The 14,340-nt window shown below is 38.1% G+C and overlaps 1 protein-coding gene across 5 annotated transcripts in view; it reads left to right on the top strand.

The window, feature by feature from the left end:
• The first annotated feature begins 13,969 nt into the window (after positions 1–13,969).
• Positions 13,970–14,340, top strand: part of EFEMP1 (EGF containing fibulin extracellular matrix protein 1) — a 71,663-nt gene continuing 71,292 nt past the window's right edge. For 3 of the 5 annotated variants that reach the window (XR_004959740.1, XM_036263487.1, XM_036263488.1), the window contains exon 1: positions 13,970–14,082. The gene's annotated coding sequence lies outside the window, so the exon portion shown is untranslated. The other 2 variants (XM_036263490.1, XM_036263489.1) reach the window with 2 other exon arrangements.

Genomic DNA, 14,340 nt, shown 5'->3' with positions numbered 1-14,340 from the left:
TGACTGGCTGGTGCATGGGATGATGCTTAACCAACTGAGCCACACTGGCCGGGCACCATGAACTTCCTTATCTAGGGATTATCTATTACAGAGAAATCAGAGCAGACCCAGATTTTTGTTGATTTTAAAGTTATACAATTTGGGGGCCCTCTTTAAGAAAAAGAATATGAAATTAATACAAAATTAGGTACAAGACCTTAGAAATATATAATTAGGTAAAATGCTATGCAAGTGAGGGAACTCTGAAGAATCATTAAACTGATGGTAAATCCACATCAGAAGCATCAGCTATCATTTTCATTTTTTATGCTTATAGCCTAAAAAAAAAAACCAATTTGTGCTGAAAAGTAGGCAACATGGTAGTTACAGTACAAGTGGGGCGCTTTGCATAATATTATGAAAACAGAATTTTTGTTAATCAAATAATTCAACATGTATAAAAGAACCGAAGAAGTTCTTTTATTATGTCTTAAATTCTTGTATAAAATGAACAAGCAATTTTCAAAAATTAGATTCTTGCAACCTGCTTTCTTTTTTTTTTAATTTATGAAGAAGTATTTTATTTATATATTTTTAATGTTAATAAAGTTGTTTTTATTTAATTAATTTGTTTATTTTTGTTACAGATGTTTCTCCTTTTTCCCCCACTGATTCCCCCCTCCCCCTCTCTCCCCCTCCCTCCCCACCCTGTCCCCAACTTTGTTGTCCATGTCCATTGTTCATGCACACATGCATATAAGTTCTGTGGTTTATCTCTCCCCTACCACCCCCTCTTCTGGGGATTGCAGCCTGCTTTCTTTATAGCTGTGACTATAACTATTTTTAAGTTCTCTTGAATTAGTCACTGTGAGACAGAACTCTCTAGGAACTTATCAGATCTAAGTCAGATACACCATAATTCTTAACTTAGCCTTAATCATAAAAAGACACTTCTTTTAGAAGGAAACATTTTTATCACCTAACATTATTTTCTTCACAATACTCTTGGAAAATAAAGTTAGCATACATCAAGAGAGGTATATGATGGTAAACCTATCATCTGTTATTGTAGCCAACCTGTAATTCTAAACTTATCCTATATGTTTAATGACATATAGACTTTAAATGTTTCATAAATCGAATCAACATCTTGACTTGACAGCAACCACTGTCCCTACTCTTAACATTTTTCATTCACTCTTCAACCTGGTACAGCCGGGAATCCCCTCTCACTCCTCCCATTAAACTGCTCTTTGAAGGTCAAATATGACCTCTGTTTCCAAGTTCAGTCAACACGTTTCAGTTTGAGACACATACACTTGAAACCCACTTATATAGCACCATGCAGCCCAGATCACCTAGCATGGCAAAGAAAAACCTCAACCCAGTTTACCCTTCAGTCTCAACTTCCATTTTCCCACCATCCTTGCCCTCTCTATTCCACTGAACTGCTTGCAGCTCTCCTGGAAGCTCTCTGAGCTTTTTATGAAAGGTCAAATCCCCCCTTGCCCTAGCCAAGGGGCAATGCCCTTCTTTTCAGAAAGCAAACCTTCCTTGATCTCCCAAGGTGGTGTTTATTGTCACTTCCTTGTGTTCTCTGTGCTGCTCCATCCGGGTGTTATAATTTCCTTCTTACATGTTTGACACCCCTCCAGACTGCAATATCCTTAGGGGCGATGCTTAGTACATAGCATGTGTTCTACAAATATTTGTAGAAAAACTGAGGGACTAATAAAAAATTTCAAAACAAACTATTTAAAAACATAAATAACACACACCCATACATACAAACTTACCAGATGATTTTACATAGACACTTGGCTAAGTTTTACTTTCTATTTATAAAATTCAATTATAGCAACCAACATTTAATAATTTCAAATAAAATGCCATACTCACCTAATTAATACTAATCACCAAATTAAATACTTGTATCTCTGTATGGCAATAAAACTAATAATTTAGTCTACATTACTACCCATAAATGGTTTGGCTATTAGGTTTATTTTTCATAGAATTTACTGACTTAGCAGGCTACTTGAAGAGCATACAGTCACTGGCTTTACAGTGACTTTATAATTTTAGGAACACTTTATCAATCAGTTTCAAATATATGACCAAGAGCTTCCTCATATAAACATTATTTCCACTATTTGGAAGCTAATCAGACTTAATGTATGACCATTTATAATACATATTCACTTTCATTTGCAAAGGACTTTTGGATTTGTTTGTATCTTAAACATTCTGTGTTTTAAACATCTCACTGTTGTCCAAATGAAATAATAAATAAAAAGAATAAAACATAAACCTTGTTTTCATAAATTTGCACTTTAGGGAATCTAGTTGGAAAGATGAAAATATACACAAATTAACTCTACTGTATTTCCAGTGTCCATTAAGCAAGCAGTATCCTCAGGTTTTTCAATCTTCTAAAGAAAATAGTGGCAAAACAGAATCACAAAAGGTAACTAATAAGCATTGTTGAAGACAATCACTCTTGACCAGAGGGTAGGAGGAAGAGAAAGATAGTCTTCATAATATTCTCAGGGTGTTCTGTGAGATTCTTTAGTTCAACCACAGCTTCCAAGAAAACACCATGTATTCAATAATTCATCCAACACATTTGCGTTGAGACCCTATTCCACGTCAAGCATTGTCATAAAAGTGGAAAGGCAGAGAAAAGCTCCTGCCCCGGTGGAGCTTGATGCAGATGTAATGAATGTTTGACAGCAGCTTATTACTGGGGAAAAAAGAAATCTGCATCTCTAAACTCTTACCCTAATAATATGCCTTTATAATTTTATTCTGTTCTTATAAACTGTTTCCAAGACCTGAATATCTTACAAATGTGTGTAGCATGTGTGTCAAAAAAAAATACTTTTGATTCCTTTAGCAAGGTGTAAGCATTATCTGTCTCCCCTTCAAAATTAGGGTAGGCGAGAGACTAGGCTTTCTTCTTTGTATCCCCTGAGAACTAGCCCAGGGCCTGGAACATAGCAGACACTCAAAAAAGAACGAAGGGATAAATATTATATAATATTATATAGGGATGAATATTTTGTATTATCAGGAAAATGGATTACAGACTGAGCTCTGCTATTGTGTGTGTGTGTGTGTGTGTGTGTGTGTGTGTGTGTGTTTTCAAGTAAATTTCTTCACCTGTATAATAGAGGAGTGGGATTAAACCTCCAGCTCTAAAGTGTGATCATAAAAAGAGTGTGAATGGCACAGAAGGTCAAAGAATTAAAAATCTAGGGCCTGTTTAATGTGCGAGATCTTTGATAAATATAAGAATGTAGGAATAAGATGGGTCTGAAAAATTATTCTCAGGCTAAAATATAGAAGACAGGAATCCAGTTCCTTTTATATGACTCCAAAATATTTTATTTTATTTAAACTATTTACTTGTTCAACTCAAGTTTCAAAGTTCTTTATAGAAAAATGAGTAAGAATGAAAGGGACAAGAGTAACCTTATTTTCTGTGACTCTGTTGTTACCTTTCTTGTGTAAATGCAATGATGTTGGTTTAAGAAATGTGGCTTTTCTTAGCAGCTAGTAGAAAAATAAATGAGGAACTCAAAGATGGTAGGGAGGAAAGACGAACAGTAGATGCTATGGGGAAGAGAAGAAAAGTGATAGTGAGTAGGCATATCTCCCTCTCCCTCCCTTCCACTCTATATAAAAATCAATGGAAAAATATCCTTGGGTGAGGATTTTTTTTAGATAGCAATTGTTCAAAGATTCTTGACTCTGCGGTGAAAGTTCAAAATCTTTTCTATCATCATTACCAACCAGCAGATCATCCTTGCAGACTAATGTATAATTTGACATAAAGATACATATGCCATGTTTTCCATTGAAATTCAGACATCGAGTTTGTCTGGTAAACAGGGAGGGTGGTGGAAAATTATTTGCATTGGGAAACTGAGAAGTCTCATAGGGAGAATCCAAGCTTAATTCAATAACAAAGACACAGTGGTCAGGGAGGAAGGGAGGAGGGTAGCAGCATGTCCTGAGGTAGTATGACCACTCAGATTTGTCCCCTTTGCCAAAGCCTCACACATTGATTCCTAAGGAAAGGTGCTGATGAGAGAAACTGTTTACACTATAGACTGTGTGAGTATTGATGTTCAGTGCAAAGGCACTTTTGTGCTGATGAGGCAAAATGTAGCACAAGAGGGAGTAAGAGACATTTCCCTTACTTCTGCATGGGTCCAGGGCAGTTTCAGAGCATTGGAGGCTACAGAAAACAGTTCATTTTGGAATCTCAAGGGCCCAAACCCAACTGTGGGAGCTGTAGCACCCAAAGGAATACCTTGGACTTTATCCCCAAGAGTTATGCCATTTTTCAGGCTCAGTAGCTCTCAGCTCTCAGCAGAAGTAAGAAGGAGGCATTTGTGTTACATGTAACATCCCCACATCCATGCCCCAGGCTACTCTGCCCAGAAGGAGAAAATTTGGGACAGAAGGTCCTTCAGTAAAAAAAAGGACACAAAGACCAGGAAAACAGCTTATTATCAATGCAGGGGTGCTGTGGCCTGGAGTAACTTCAGTAACACAGAAACTAAGGAGACCAGCCCTGGCCTCCAGCAAAGAATCCTAGATAAATCCTACTGTCTGGGACAGCTTACTGTTGCTGCGCCTCCATTTCTTCATTTTTCTATGATAAACAAATATGAAACACAAACTACAGCCACTCTGCTGAGAGCTGAGCATATCAAGATTAATATGACCTGACACCTCAGGAGCTTTGGGTCCTGTAGGGAAGACAGATATAGAGACGCACATACACGCGAGAATCATAGGCTGTAAGTCAATGTAATGAAAACAGAAATACACGTGGTGCTGTCATAGTGTAGACAAGTATTTAACTCAATCTGTAAGTTTCATAAAATAGAAGGGATAATTTTCCTGTTTTTTCAATCAACTGAAGCGGAGCATAATTATTATACAGGAAATTATGATTGTCCATCCAATTCAGTAATGACCAGAAGCTAAGACTAAAGATTCCTTGTAAAGAAAACCAAAGATAAGCTTTACAAAACATTATGCAATATGAGGAAATGTTCAAATTATAATGTTGAGAAACAAAAAACTATGTGTAAAATCTTGTACATATTTATAATGTATATGCTCCAAAATAATATTGCTGATATTTGCATATACACTTAGAATAATTAGGGGGGGAGAGAGAAAAATCAAGAGGGAGAGAGAAAAATCAAGAGAGGTAAATGAACATATAGACAAATCTAAAAAGAAATATAACCAAATGTTAACAGTGGTTATCTCTTAAAATGATAATATTTAAGTCATTTTCATTATGGATAATTTTTATTTACATCTTTACTTTTCCCTATATTTTATTAAGTATCTACATTGAGCATATGTTTTGTTTGTTTGTTTGTTTGTTTTTTAATCTTCACTCAATTTACCTTTTAGATAGAGTAGGAGGGAGGGAGAGAGGGAGAGAGAAAAACATGGTTGTGAGAGAGATACATTGACTGGTTGCCTCCCGCACAACCCCAACCAGGACCGGGGACGAACCGCAACTGAGGTATGTGCTTTTGGCAGGAATCAAATCCGGGTCTCATTGGTCCACAGGCCAACGCTCTAACTGCTGAGCAAAATCAGCCAGGGTGCATATGTTATTTTTAATAAGAAAAAACAAATACTACTGTTTAAAAGAGTCATTAGGAAGAAGGAAACTACAGAATGTTTAGAAAAATGATAAATTTATTTGTAAATGTTAGTAAGTCGCTGGAAAAAATAGCTGCTAATCAAGACTGTCACTCTAAGACCTATTGTTATACTCCTTTAATATAGCTGACTCACACATTATTTTTAAATTGTTATTTATTAGTTAGCTTCAGCCCAAACTTTCTGAGTGTTTGAAAGAAGACTACGTGATAGAAATTTAGCATGTGTATATAGCATAACCCCTTTTCTTCATTGACTAGATAATTCCTTAGAAGAGAAAATGACTTATTAATAGAGTAAAAACTTATATCCAAAGTAAATCTTCACACAGAGGAGAAATTTCACCAGCTATTCACAGAATTAGCCAGGTATTTAAAGCTGCTATCAGGAGGTCTAAGACTAGGAGTAAATTTTATTTATGTATCTAAGTGTGATCAAATGAACCATGAGTCATTTTACATCACATATGGTATTTCACATCATCTCTCCAAGCTAAATAGCCAATAAAAAAATGAAAAAGATGAGGACAAAGATGACACAATGAAGTGTTTTTGATGTTCATTCCACAAACATCTGTTGAGTATTTAACAAGTACCAGGCTATCCTCGTTTCCTCAGCAATACAAAGATAAAACTATCATTTTCCGCCCTGGCCAGTTTGGCTCAGAGGTTAGAGCGTTGGCCTGTGGTCCAGAGAGATCCGGGTTTGGTTCTCGCTAAGGGCACGTACCTCAGGTGCAGTTTGTCCCTGACTCTGGTTGGGTCGTGCGGGTGGCAACCACTCGATGTGTCCCTTTCACGTCAATATCCCCCCCCCCCATCTGAATAAAAAATGGAAAAATGTCCTCGGGTGAGGAAAAAAAAACAACTATCATTTTCAGTTCCAAGACAGGTGGGACCTAGGCATTAGTATGGTCTAAAGGTGGTGATCTGGAAGCTTAAAGCACAAGCAGATATGGGGGTCACTTACCCAAGGTCTGCAGAGGATAGTGGTAAGCAGAAATAATATAAAAGGTAATTTCTAGGAAAAATACCAAAATCAAAGTCAGGCTGACCAGGTGAATTGCCAGTCCAAAGGAGGTATAGACCAAGAGGAGAACTCCTAGGAGGAGGCAATGGGACAGAAATTAAAACAGACAAGAGGAGTCATAGGAAAGGCAGGTGGAGAAATTTTCTGAAGCAGATTGCATTCTACATAAAGCTTCAGAGAGCATATTCTGCAATGTGGGCTGAAAGGGAGGTGGACAAACACAGTCCCTGCCTTCAAGAAGATCATAGCTTAGCAGAAGAGAGAGGTAACACCTATTTAATTCTGCACATGTACATGCCAACTCCACCCAACAGCTCCCTAGGCCTAAGTCTAATGCTCAATTTGTGTTATATGTATGGATGGATGATGACAATGAAGATTATGTCAAATACACAAAGGAGGCTGTAGATAAAGAGATAGGGCAGAGAAGTGGAATGCTGCAGATGAGGAGTCAAACACCTGGTTCTAGTCCTTGGCTCTGTCACTAAACTAGGGTTAACTGGGAAAAGTTATCTAAGCTCCAAGTTTCATGATAGAGTTGGAGTAGATGGGTGCTAATATTCTCTTTTTCTTATTTTTCCTTTTCACCATAAAATAAATTCATTTATATTAAATGAGGTTGGAAAGTCCTTTCTGATCCTGCCATTCTTCCAACTAAATTGAACAAATTCAAGTGTTTTATAACTCTTGGCCCTTTTAAAAACTAACTACAATTGAAGCATCTGCTTGAACAGAGTTATTTAAAAAAAACAAAACACTTAAATCTAAGCAATATCCTTGCAATATCTCCCTTGTGGATATGTAAACTTTTAACCTCTTACCTTGAATAGATTTTCCACATTTATCCTATTCAATCAACAATAAAAGTCAGATATGTCATTTCTTATATTTTTCTGTTAGCAGCATACTGAAACTCCAAATAGAAAGGGTTTTGGGTGGGGTTTTGTTTTTTGGTTTTTTTTTTCCTTTTTACATTCTACAGTGAGGAAAAAAAGTTAATGCTAGTTTATCAAAATAATTTATGCCTTAAAATTCCTCTAAAAGCAGAGAAAAAATAGCCTCTATTCCATTTTAGGCTTTGGTCTAAGCAGCTCCAATGCTGTAGGATATGACATACTAAGAAAAAAATTATAAATCAGTATTACCAGTGCTATTACACACTTTTTAAAATTCTAGATTTCAACATACACAATGTCTTTGATTTTACTTGAATCACTGTTCCTTAAAAAATTAATTTAAATATTTTTGAAGAAATTAAATACTAATTTCAGTATCTGTAATCAGAATCAAGCTACAAGATTAAGTATTCACAAAAAGACAGATGAGGAAGATTTTTTATTTTAATAATAATCCACAAAGTGAAGGAAAAAATAATTCAAGTAAGGTAAAATAAAGTTGGAAAGTAGAACACTGAAAATTCTAAAAGTCAGCAAAATATGAAAAGATTCCAAACTGGCAAAAGTAGGAGAGTGATAATCTGTTTCTTTACATTACATATTGAAATAAAATTACTAATATTCAGGGGGTATTATTTCTAATTTTATGGTCTATAAGACGATCATCTTGAAACCCCATCAGCCTTGATTAGCAAAATAGAGTTTCCGGAAAAGCTAAGCTTGAAAGGAGAGAGGGAGGAACTTGTAGCCAAAAACAAAATAAAGCTTCACATCTGTGTCCCCATCTAAAGTTGCCCTGTAAGATCTGATAACTTATTAGAAAGCAATCTTTTTTGCAAGGCAATGGATTTACATCATACATTTTATCTCTCCAAGGAAATTCTAATTACTGGTTCCAAACATTTCTGATTGATTTGCTTTTTATTCATCCAAGGTATTCTCTGCTCTATGATGAAATCAAGCCTTCAATAAAATTCCAAAAATTTCAAAACAATTTACAAGCTCCAGATGACTGAAAGTTTTCTCATGTCCATTTGGCATTCAGGAATAGAGCTTCACCAAATATATTCAGAAGAAGAATACATCTGGCACTCACTAAAACAAAGAACTCACCAATGACATACTTGAGGCAAATTAATGTCACATAAATGCAAATTTGCCAATATTCTTTGAGGCCAGAGCTGCAATCCAACCTCCATGTATTTCAGTGAGTCCTCTTATAAGGCACATGCCACAAATTACATGGATTAACGTTTGGGGTATTTTAGATATTAATTTTGATAATACACATTATCTTCTGTGTACAGGTTTGTAATGGGGTGTGTGTGTGTGTGTGTGTGTGTGTGTGTGTGTGTGTGTTAGAAAAGATTTAGCTGAAACCCACTTAAATTTATCTTTTCTCTTAGCTTTATGCTGACTCCAATTCAGTGACAAAGACAAGATAGAATTAAAGAATTTTAACACTAAAAAGAATATTAGAAGTTATTTCTTCCACGGACTTGTTTCAATAATGGCAAGTAAAACAGAAATATGTAGATTCACCAGAAGAGTATTTTCATGGATAATAATAGTTAACTTAGCTTTTCAAAAGTCTTAAATATTTAAGCATTAATATAAAAGCAGCCTAAGAAAATAATTTAATCAACATTATTCTTGCAAGAGTTTGTTACAAAGCTACAATAGTCGGTGGTCATTTTTTATCGTGTTACTAAGAATGCTAGTATTTAACAAATGCACTCCTATGAAAGGCAAAGGCTTATACAGCCAATTCTGGCTCCAGTGCTGGCTTTTCCTTCAACTGCTTCATAAGGGAATATACTTTTACAAACCAACTGGATCTAAATATTGCCTAGTTGACTACATGGCCAAAATTATAGGCTAATTCTATGATCCATGTCTTGGTCTCTATAATACCAGGTATAACCACTGGGCTCAGTTAGCCTGCACCTGAATCAGCCACTCTTAGAATGCAGACACACTGATAGGTTATCTTTGATTCAGATACACACTTCAAAGCATACGGAGACTTACAGCACAATAAATGGTCATCAACATCCCTGAATATCTTCTGAAATTGTGATTTTTCCCCCCCCACCAAACAGAACTTCAAATCTCAGTTTCCCCTGAGCTCACAGTAATTTAGCAAGGTGAATTAATTGCAATCTCTAATTGCAGCCTGCTCAACTAACTATGTACCCCATTTGTATCTCTGTTGTTGTACTCCATTGAAGAAATCGCCCATGCCTCTTTTCTGTTCCTGCAATCCTAAATTCAGCTGGTGGTGGGAGAGAGTAACAGAGCAAAGAATTCAGAGCAGTGGTTCTGGCATCAGACAGCCTGCTATTGAACCCCAGTCTGCTGCTCATGAGCTATGTGACCAGGGAAAGTTACTAAACTGCTCTATGCCTCAACTTCTTTTTTAGTAAAATAGGCATGAGTAACAATACTGGTGAATTGTCACACATGTGTAGTGTAAACACCACATAAGTGTTAGTTGTTACTATTTGTTATCAGTAAGGAAGTATAATTTTTATAAGCCACTTGAAATTCAAAAACTTAGTATCTCAGAGCCATTTATTCCAAAGTACTATCATCTCAGGATGTTGTTCAGTATGGTACCACACGTTTCTATGCCACAGTCATCAAATTACAGCAAATTAAATGTCTAGACCCTGATTCTTTTAAATATCCCATTAACTAGTGATATTTGCAAACAAAATATGAAGATTTTCAACCTTAATAACTTCTTTTCTATCATACAATGAATCTGATTTACTAAGTTCACAGTATAAACTGAGTGATAGGCCACTGTGATTAATAACAACAGCAGCAGCAATAGCTATGCGCAAGGAACTGTACTAAGGGCTTTATGAGCATTCTCCTATTTAATACTCATAAAACCTCTACAAGACAAGAATTATTATTATCCCAATTTGACACATAAGGAAACTGAGGCCCAAAGAGGTTAAGTAACTTTCCCAAGTTTACACAGCCAGTGAGTGGTACAGTCAAAACTTGAACTCAGGCTCTCTGGATCCAAGCCCTATACTACACTGCCTCTCACTGGGGGTTTTCTTAGGGTATAGGTATCACTTCTGAACTAAACACTGTGGCTATAGGAGATTCGATATTATTGGCAAAGCCTGGGCTACATGCTCACCCAAAAAAAGTCAGAGGAAAACTAAGCTCCATACAAATCATATGGACTGATATGCTCTAAGCCAAACTGTGGTGTCTGGATTCAAGGATAGTAAGAATCAGGGAGCAAAGGATAAACATGAAATGAAGGCTCAGACTGCATGCCCTAGCTCCTGGCCTACCTTGAGTTCACAGAGGCAGGACTAAGTCCTAGAAGTCTTAACAGCTCATGTAGAACAGGCTGTCTTCTAGTCAGGGGAGCCTGGAATTGTGGACCCAGTATTCTTTATATGCCCAGTCTCATCAGCACACAGAAACAACTTAAACCACTACAGAAGACAAAAATTCTGCCACATCACCAGGTCTAACTGCCGGGTTCTGGGCCTTGACATTCTAGTTGTACTGGCACTAGGCCATTTCCACTTATTTTTAGGACTTAGGATTTTTCCCTTTGGGAAACTTAGATGCATTCTATGGCCTACCACTATAAGGGTTGATTTACAAAGGCAAACCAGAATATTTATTAGTAGAAGAGAGAATAAATGAGGAACAGGCAAAATTGATGTGATAAATTAAGGGTAAGTTACAGGTAAGTTACAATGTGACAACAACAGATAAGTACAATATAATAACTATAGCTAAATGCTGTTACCCTAGTCAACATTTATGCAGAACTGATTCAAAATAGTTTAGTGACTGCATAGTTACCCAGCTAGAGCATGGCAAAGTCCAGAAGTCCAGGCAAGAACTCCTGGTTACCTGCCCTATTTGCCTAGGGGTTTTCCAAGACACAGAACTTTCACTGCAAAAACTGGAAACATCCTCAAAACTCAGGGCCACATTATGACTTGCATGGTCCCTAGGCATTTTTGCCTTCACTGGCTCCTTCCACTATAAAAAAAAAAAAAAAAAAAAATGTATATTTTCCAACTATAATGGTATAAAGACAAATATAATCCAAACTTGATGATATCTCCTTTTTCCTTCTGACTTTAAAAGCAATTAAAACATTGTGGAGAACTCCTAAAAGTATGGGTTTTAGGGTCAGTTGGGCCTATAAACAATCCATCATGGATCCATTTTTTCTTCATGTGTTGGCCACACACAGCATGCATCCCTCTCCTGCCCAGGCTGCCTTACCTCTGGGTTGCAACATGGCTGCCAGTAACAATGGAAGCAAAGGGCTCCATTGTTCCCCTTCACTGTGAGCTTGGGAAATCTTTCCTCTAACTATGGAAAAGAAATCTTCCCATCAGTTCTGTTCCTGCTAAGGGCATGTACCTCAGTAGGGGTTTGTCCCCCAGCCCAGGGGTTGAGTGGGTGGCAGCCAGTCTATGTGCCTCTCTCACATCGATGTTTCTCTCTCTCCTTCCTGCTCTATCTGAAGATAAATGCCAAAAAAAAAAAAAAAAAGTCATCAGGTGAGGATAAAAAAAAAAACATGCTAAGTAAAGGAAGCCAACAGAAGAATGCATACTCTAGGATTCCATTTATATAACTTATGCTGAGAAAAGATTGCAGAGAAGCAAGTATATAGCAGGGAGACATATTAGGAGGCTGTTGTAATAATCTAAGTGGAAGATGGTGGTGGCTTAGACCATGGTGCTCACAAAAGAATTGATAAGAAGTGGTCCGATTCTGGATATATTTTGAAGATGAAGCCAAAGGAGTTTTCTGAAGAATTGAATCCAGGATGTAAGAACTGAGCAAATGGAAAGATGAAATTGCTTTTAATTAAGATGGTGAAGCAGGTGAGTAGAGTAGGTTGGGAGAGAGTGAGAATCAGCAGACCTGTACAATTTGATATGTCCAGTAGGTGTACAGATGAAGATAACAAGTCAGCAGTTGGATATACAGGAAGAGCTCCAGGCTGGAGATAGAAATTTGGGAGTTCTAACCCACTATTTCTGAAGAAAGGGTTGAGGAGAGGTAGAAAATTTTCCAAAGAAAATGTGTGTACACATCGTTTTACTGTAAAAATTTAAAGATCCACTTTTTTTTTTTAGCTTGGAGGTCATTAATGACTAGAAAAACATACTTATTTGAATTTTGTTAGTAAAAATCTTCAGTACTGTTAGCACTGAAGTAAGGTTTAGGATCTTGAAGTTCTCTGATCTTACCCAATATTGTGTGGCTTGCAACCAAACTGGCAATATCTCTGCAACCCACTGCATACCCCAAACATAGGGAGACAGCCTGTCTCTTGTACTATCTACCACCTTCCCTACAGCAGAGAAAGAAAAGGAGCTGTTACTCTCCCTCCCACCCACCCTCTTCCCCAGGCTCTGGGTCAAAGTCCTTAACACCTTTAGTTTGCACATTGTCTCATTCATGAAATTGTATTTGGCTGTTTACTTCTTAGAAGACATAACTGCCTTGGAAGCAAACTACTAATCTGATTTTAGAGATGGAGGCTTTAGAGATAAACACAATCTATGTAGTATGATTTGAAGAAGCCAGGAAAAAAATCTTCCCCTTCAGATTCCTGAAATTCCTCTGGTAGTATGAAAGGTGAGAGTGAAATGCCCAACTTTGAATGACTGGTATTGGGAACTCCAAAAATGAACCAGTGAAGAAAAAAAGGCAGTAGGTGAGAACAGGGGCCCATAAAAAAGGGAGGTTTGAGAAAATAAAAACAAACACCACTTCACATTTTTGTTACTGTGAGGTCTACTTAGCCCATTCCCAACATCTGAAACATAGTAGACCATAAGTATTTGATGAATGAATAGATTACTTTTTTTCTACATTTGAAGAAGCAGACCCTCCCCCACTCCAAACAACAAAAAGCATCTAAATGAAAAAAAAAAAAAAGTTTCAGTTCTATGAATGGGATTAATTTACTCTCCTAGAATTCACTAATTGGGAGGAAAATAAGCAATTTCCCAGGACCCTCAGAAGAACACCCCCAGAGACGTCCCCCCACAGGCGTCAGAAATTGCCCTGCAGGCTGGAGCATCATCAAGCCTGATTCAAACTTCAGACATCATTTGCCAAACATGCCATCTTCGGCCTGGGTTTCAGGCGTGTGTGGGAACTGGGGAAAAGAGGCTGGCAAAGAAGGATAGGTGGGGTGGCTGAGAGAGCCCTAGTGGAGGGGGCGCGGACCCAGCGGCTCAGCGCGCTCTTCCTCCCGGCTTGCAGGGTTTGGCTCAGCCCACGCGCCTCCCTCAGCTCTCTCCTCCGCCCCCCTTCGCCCTCTCCATTTCCCTCCCTTTCTCCTCCTCCTCCTCCTGTAGCCAAGGCCGCTGCCAGACCTCGCCAGTTCAGACCCACGGGGCTGCCCTCCCCTGCACTCTCCCCTCGCTTCCCGGGCCTGGAGCGCAGCGCTGCCGCGCAGGTAGGAGCCCTCGACTCGGGGGTCACACCTTTGCGCCCAGTGCCCGCAGGGCTGCGCGCTGGCGAGTAAGTGGGGTAATCTGAGGGGTGCAGTGTACCAGAGAACTGACCCAGATTTTGCAGGATCTCTCAGGCAGAGAGGGAGGTGGAGGTGTTTGGACTCTGAATGCGATCTGTCAGCATGTGCGAGTACTAGGGTGACATCTGTTTGTATGGGCATGTGTGTGCGCGCCAACAATCATCAGACAGGGCTTCGCCC

Source organism: Molossus molossus, unplaced genomic scaffold (genome assembly GCF_014108415.1).
Source record: "Molossus molossus isolate mMolMol1 unplaced genomic scaffold, mMolMol1.p scaffold_m16_p_15, whole genome shotgun sequence".
In the NCBI taxonomy this organism is placed as follows: Eukaryota; Metazoa; Chordata; class Mammalia; order Chiroptera; family Molossidae; genus Molossus; species Molossus molossus.
This window is presented reverse-complemented; position numbering and strand designations above follow the sequence as displayed.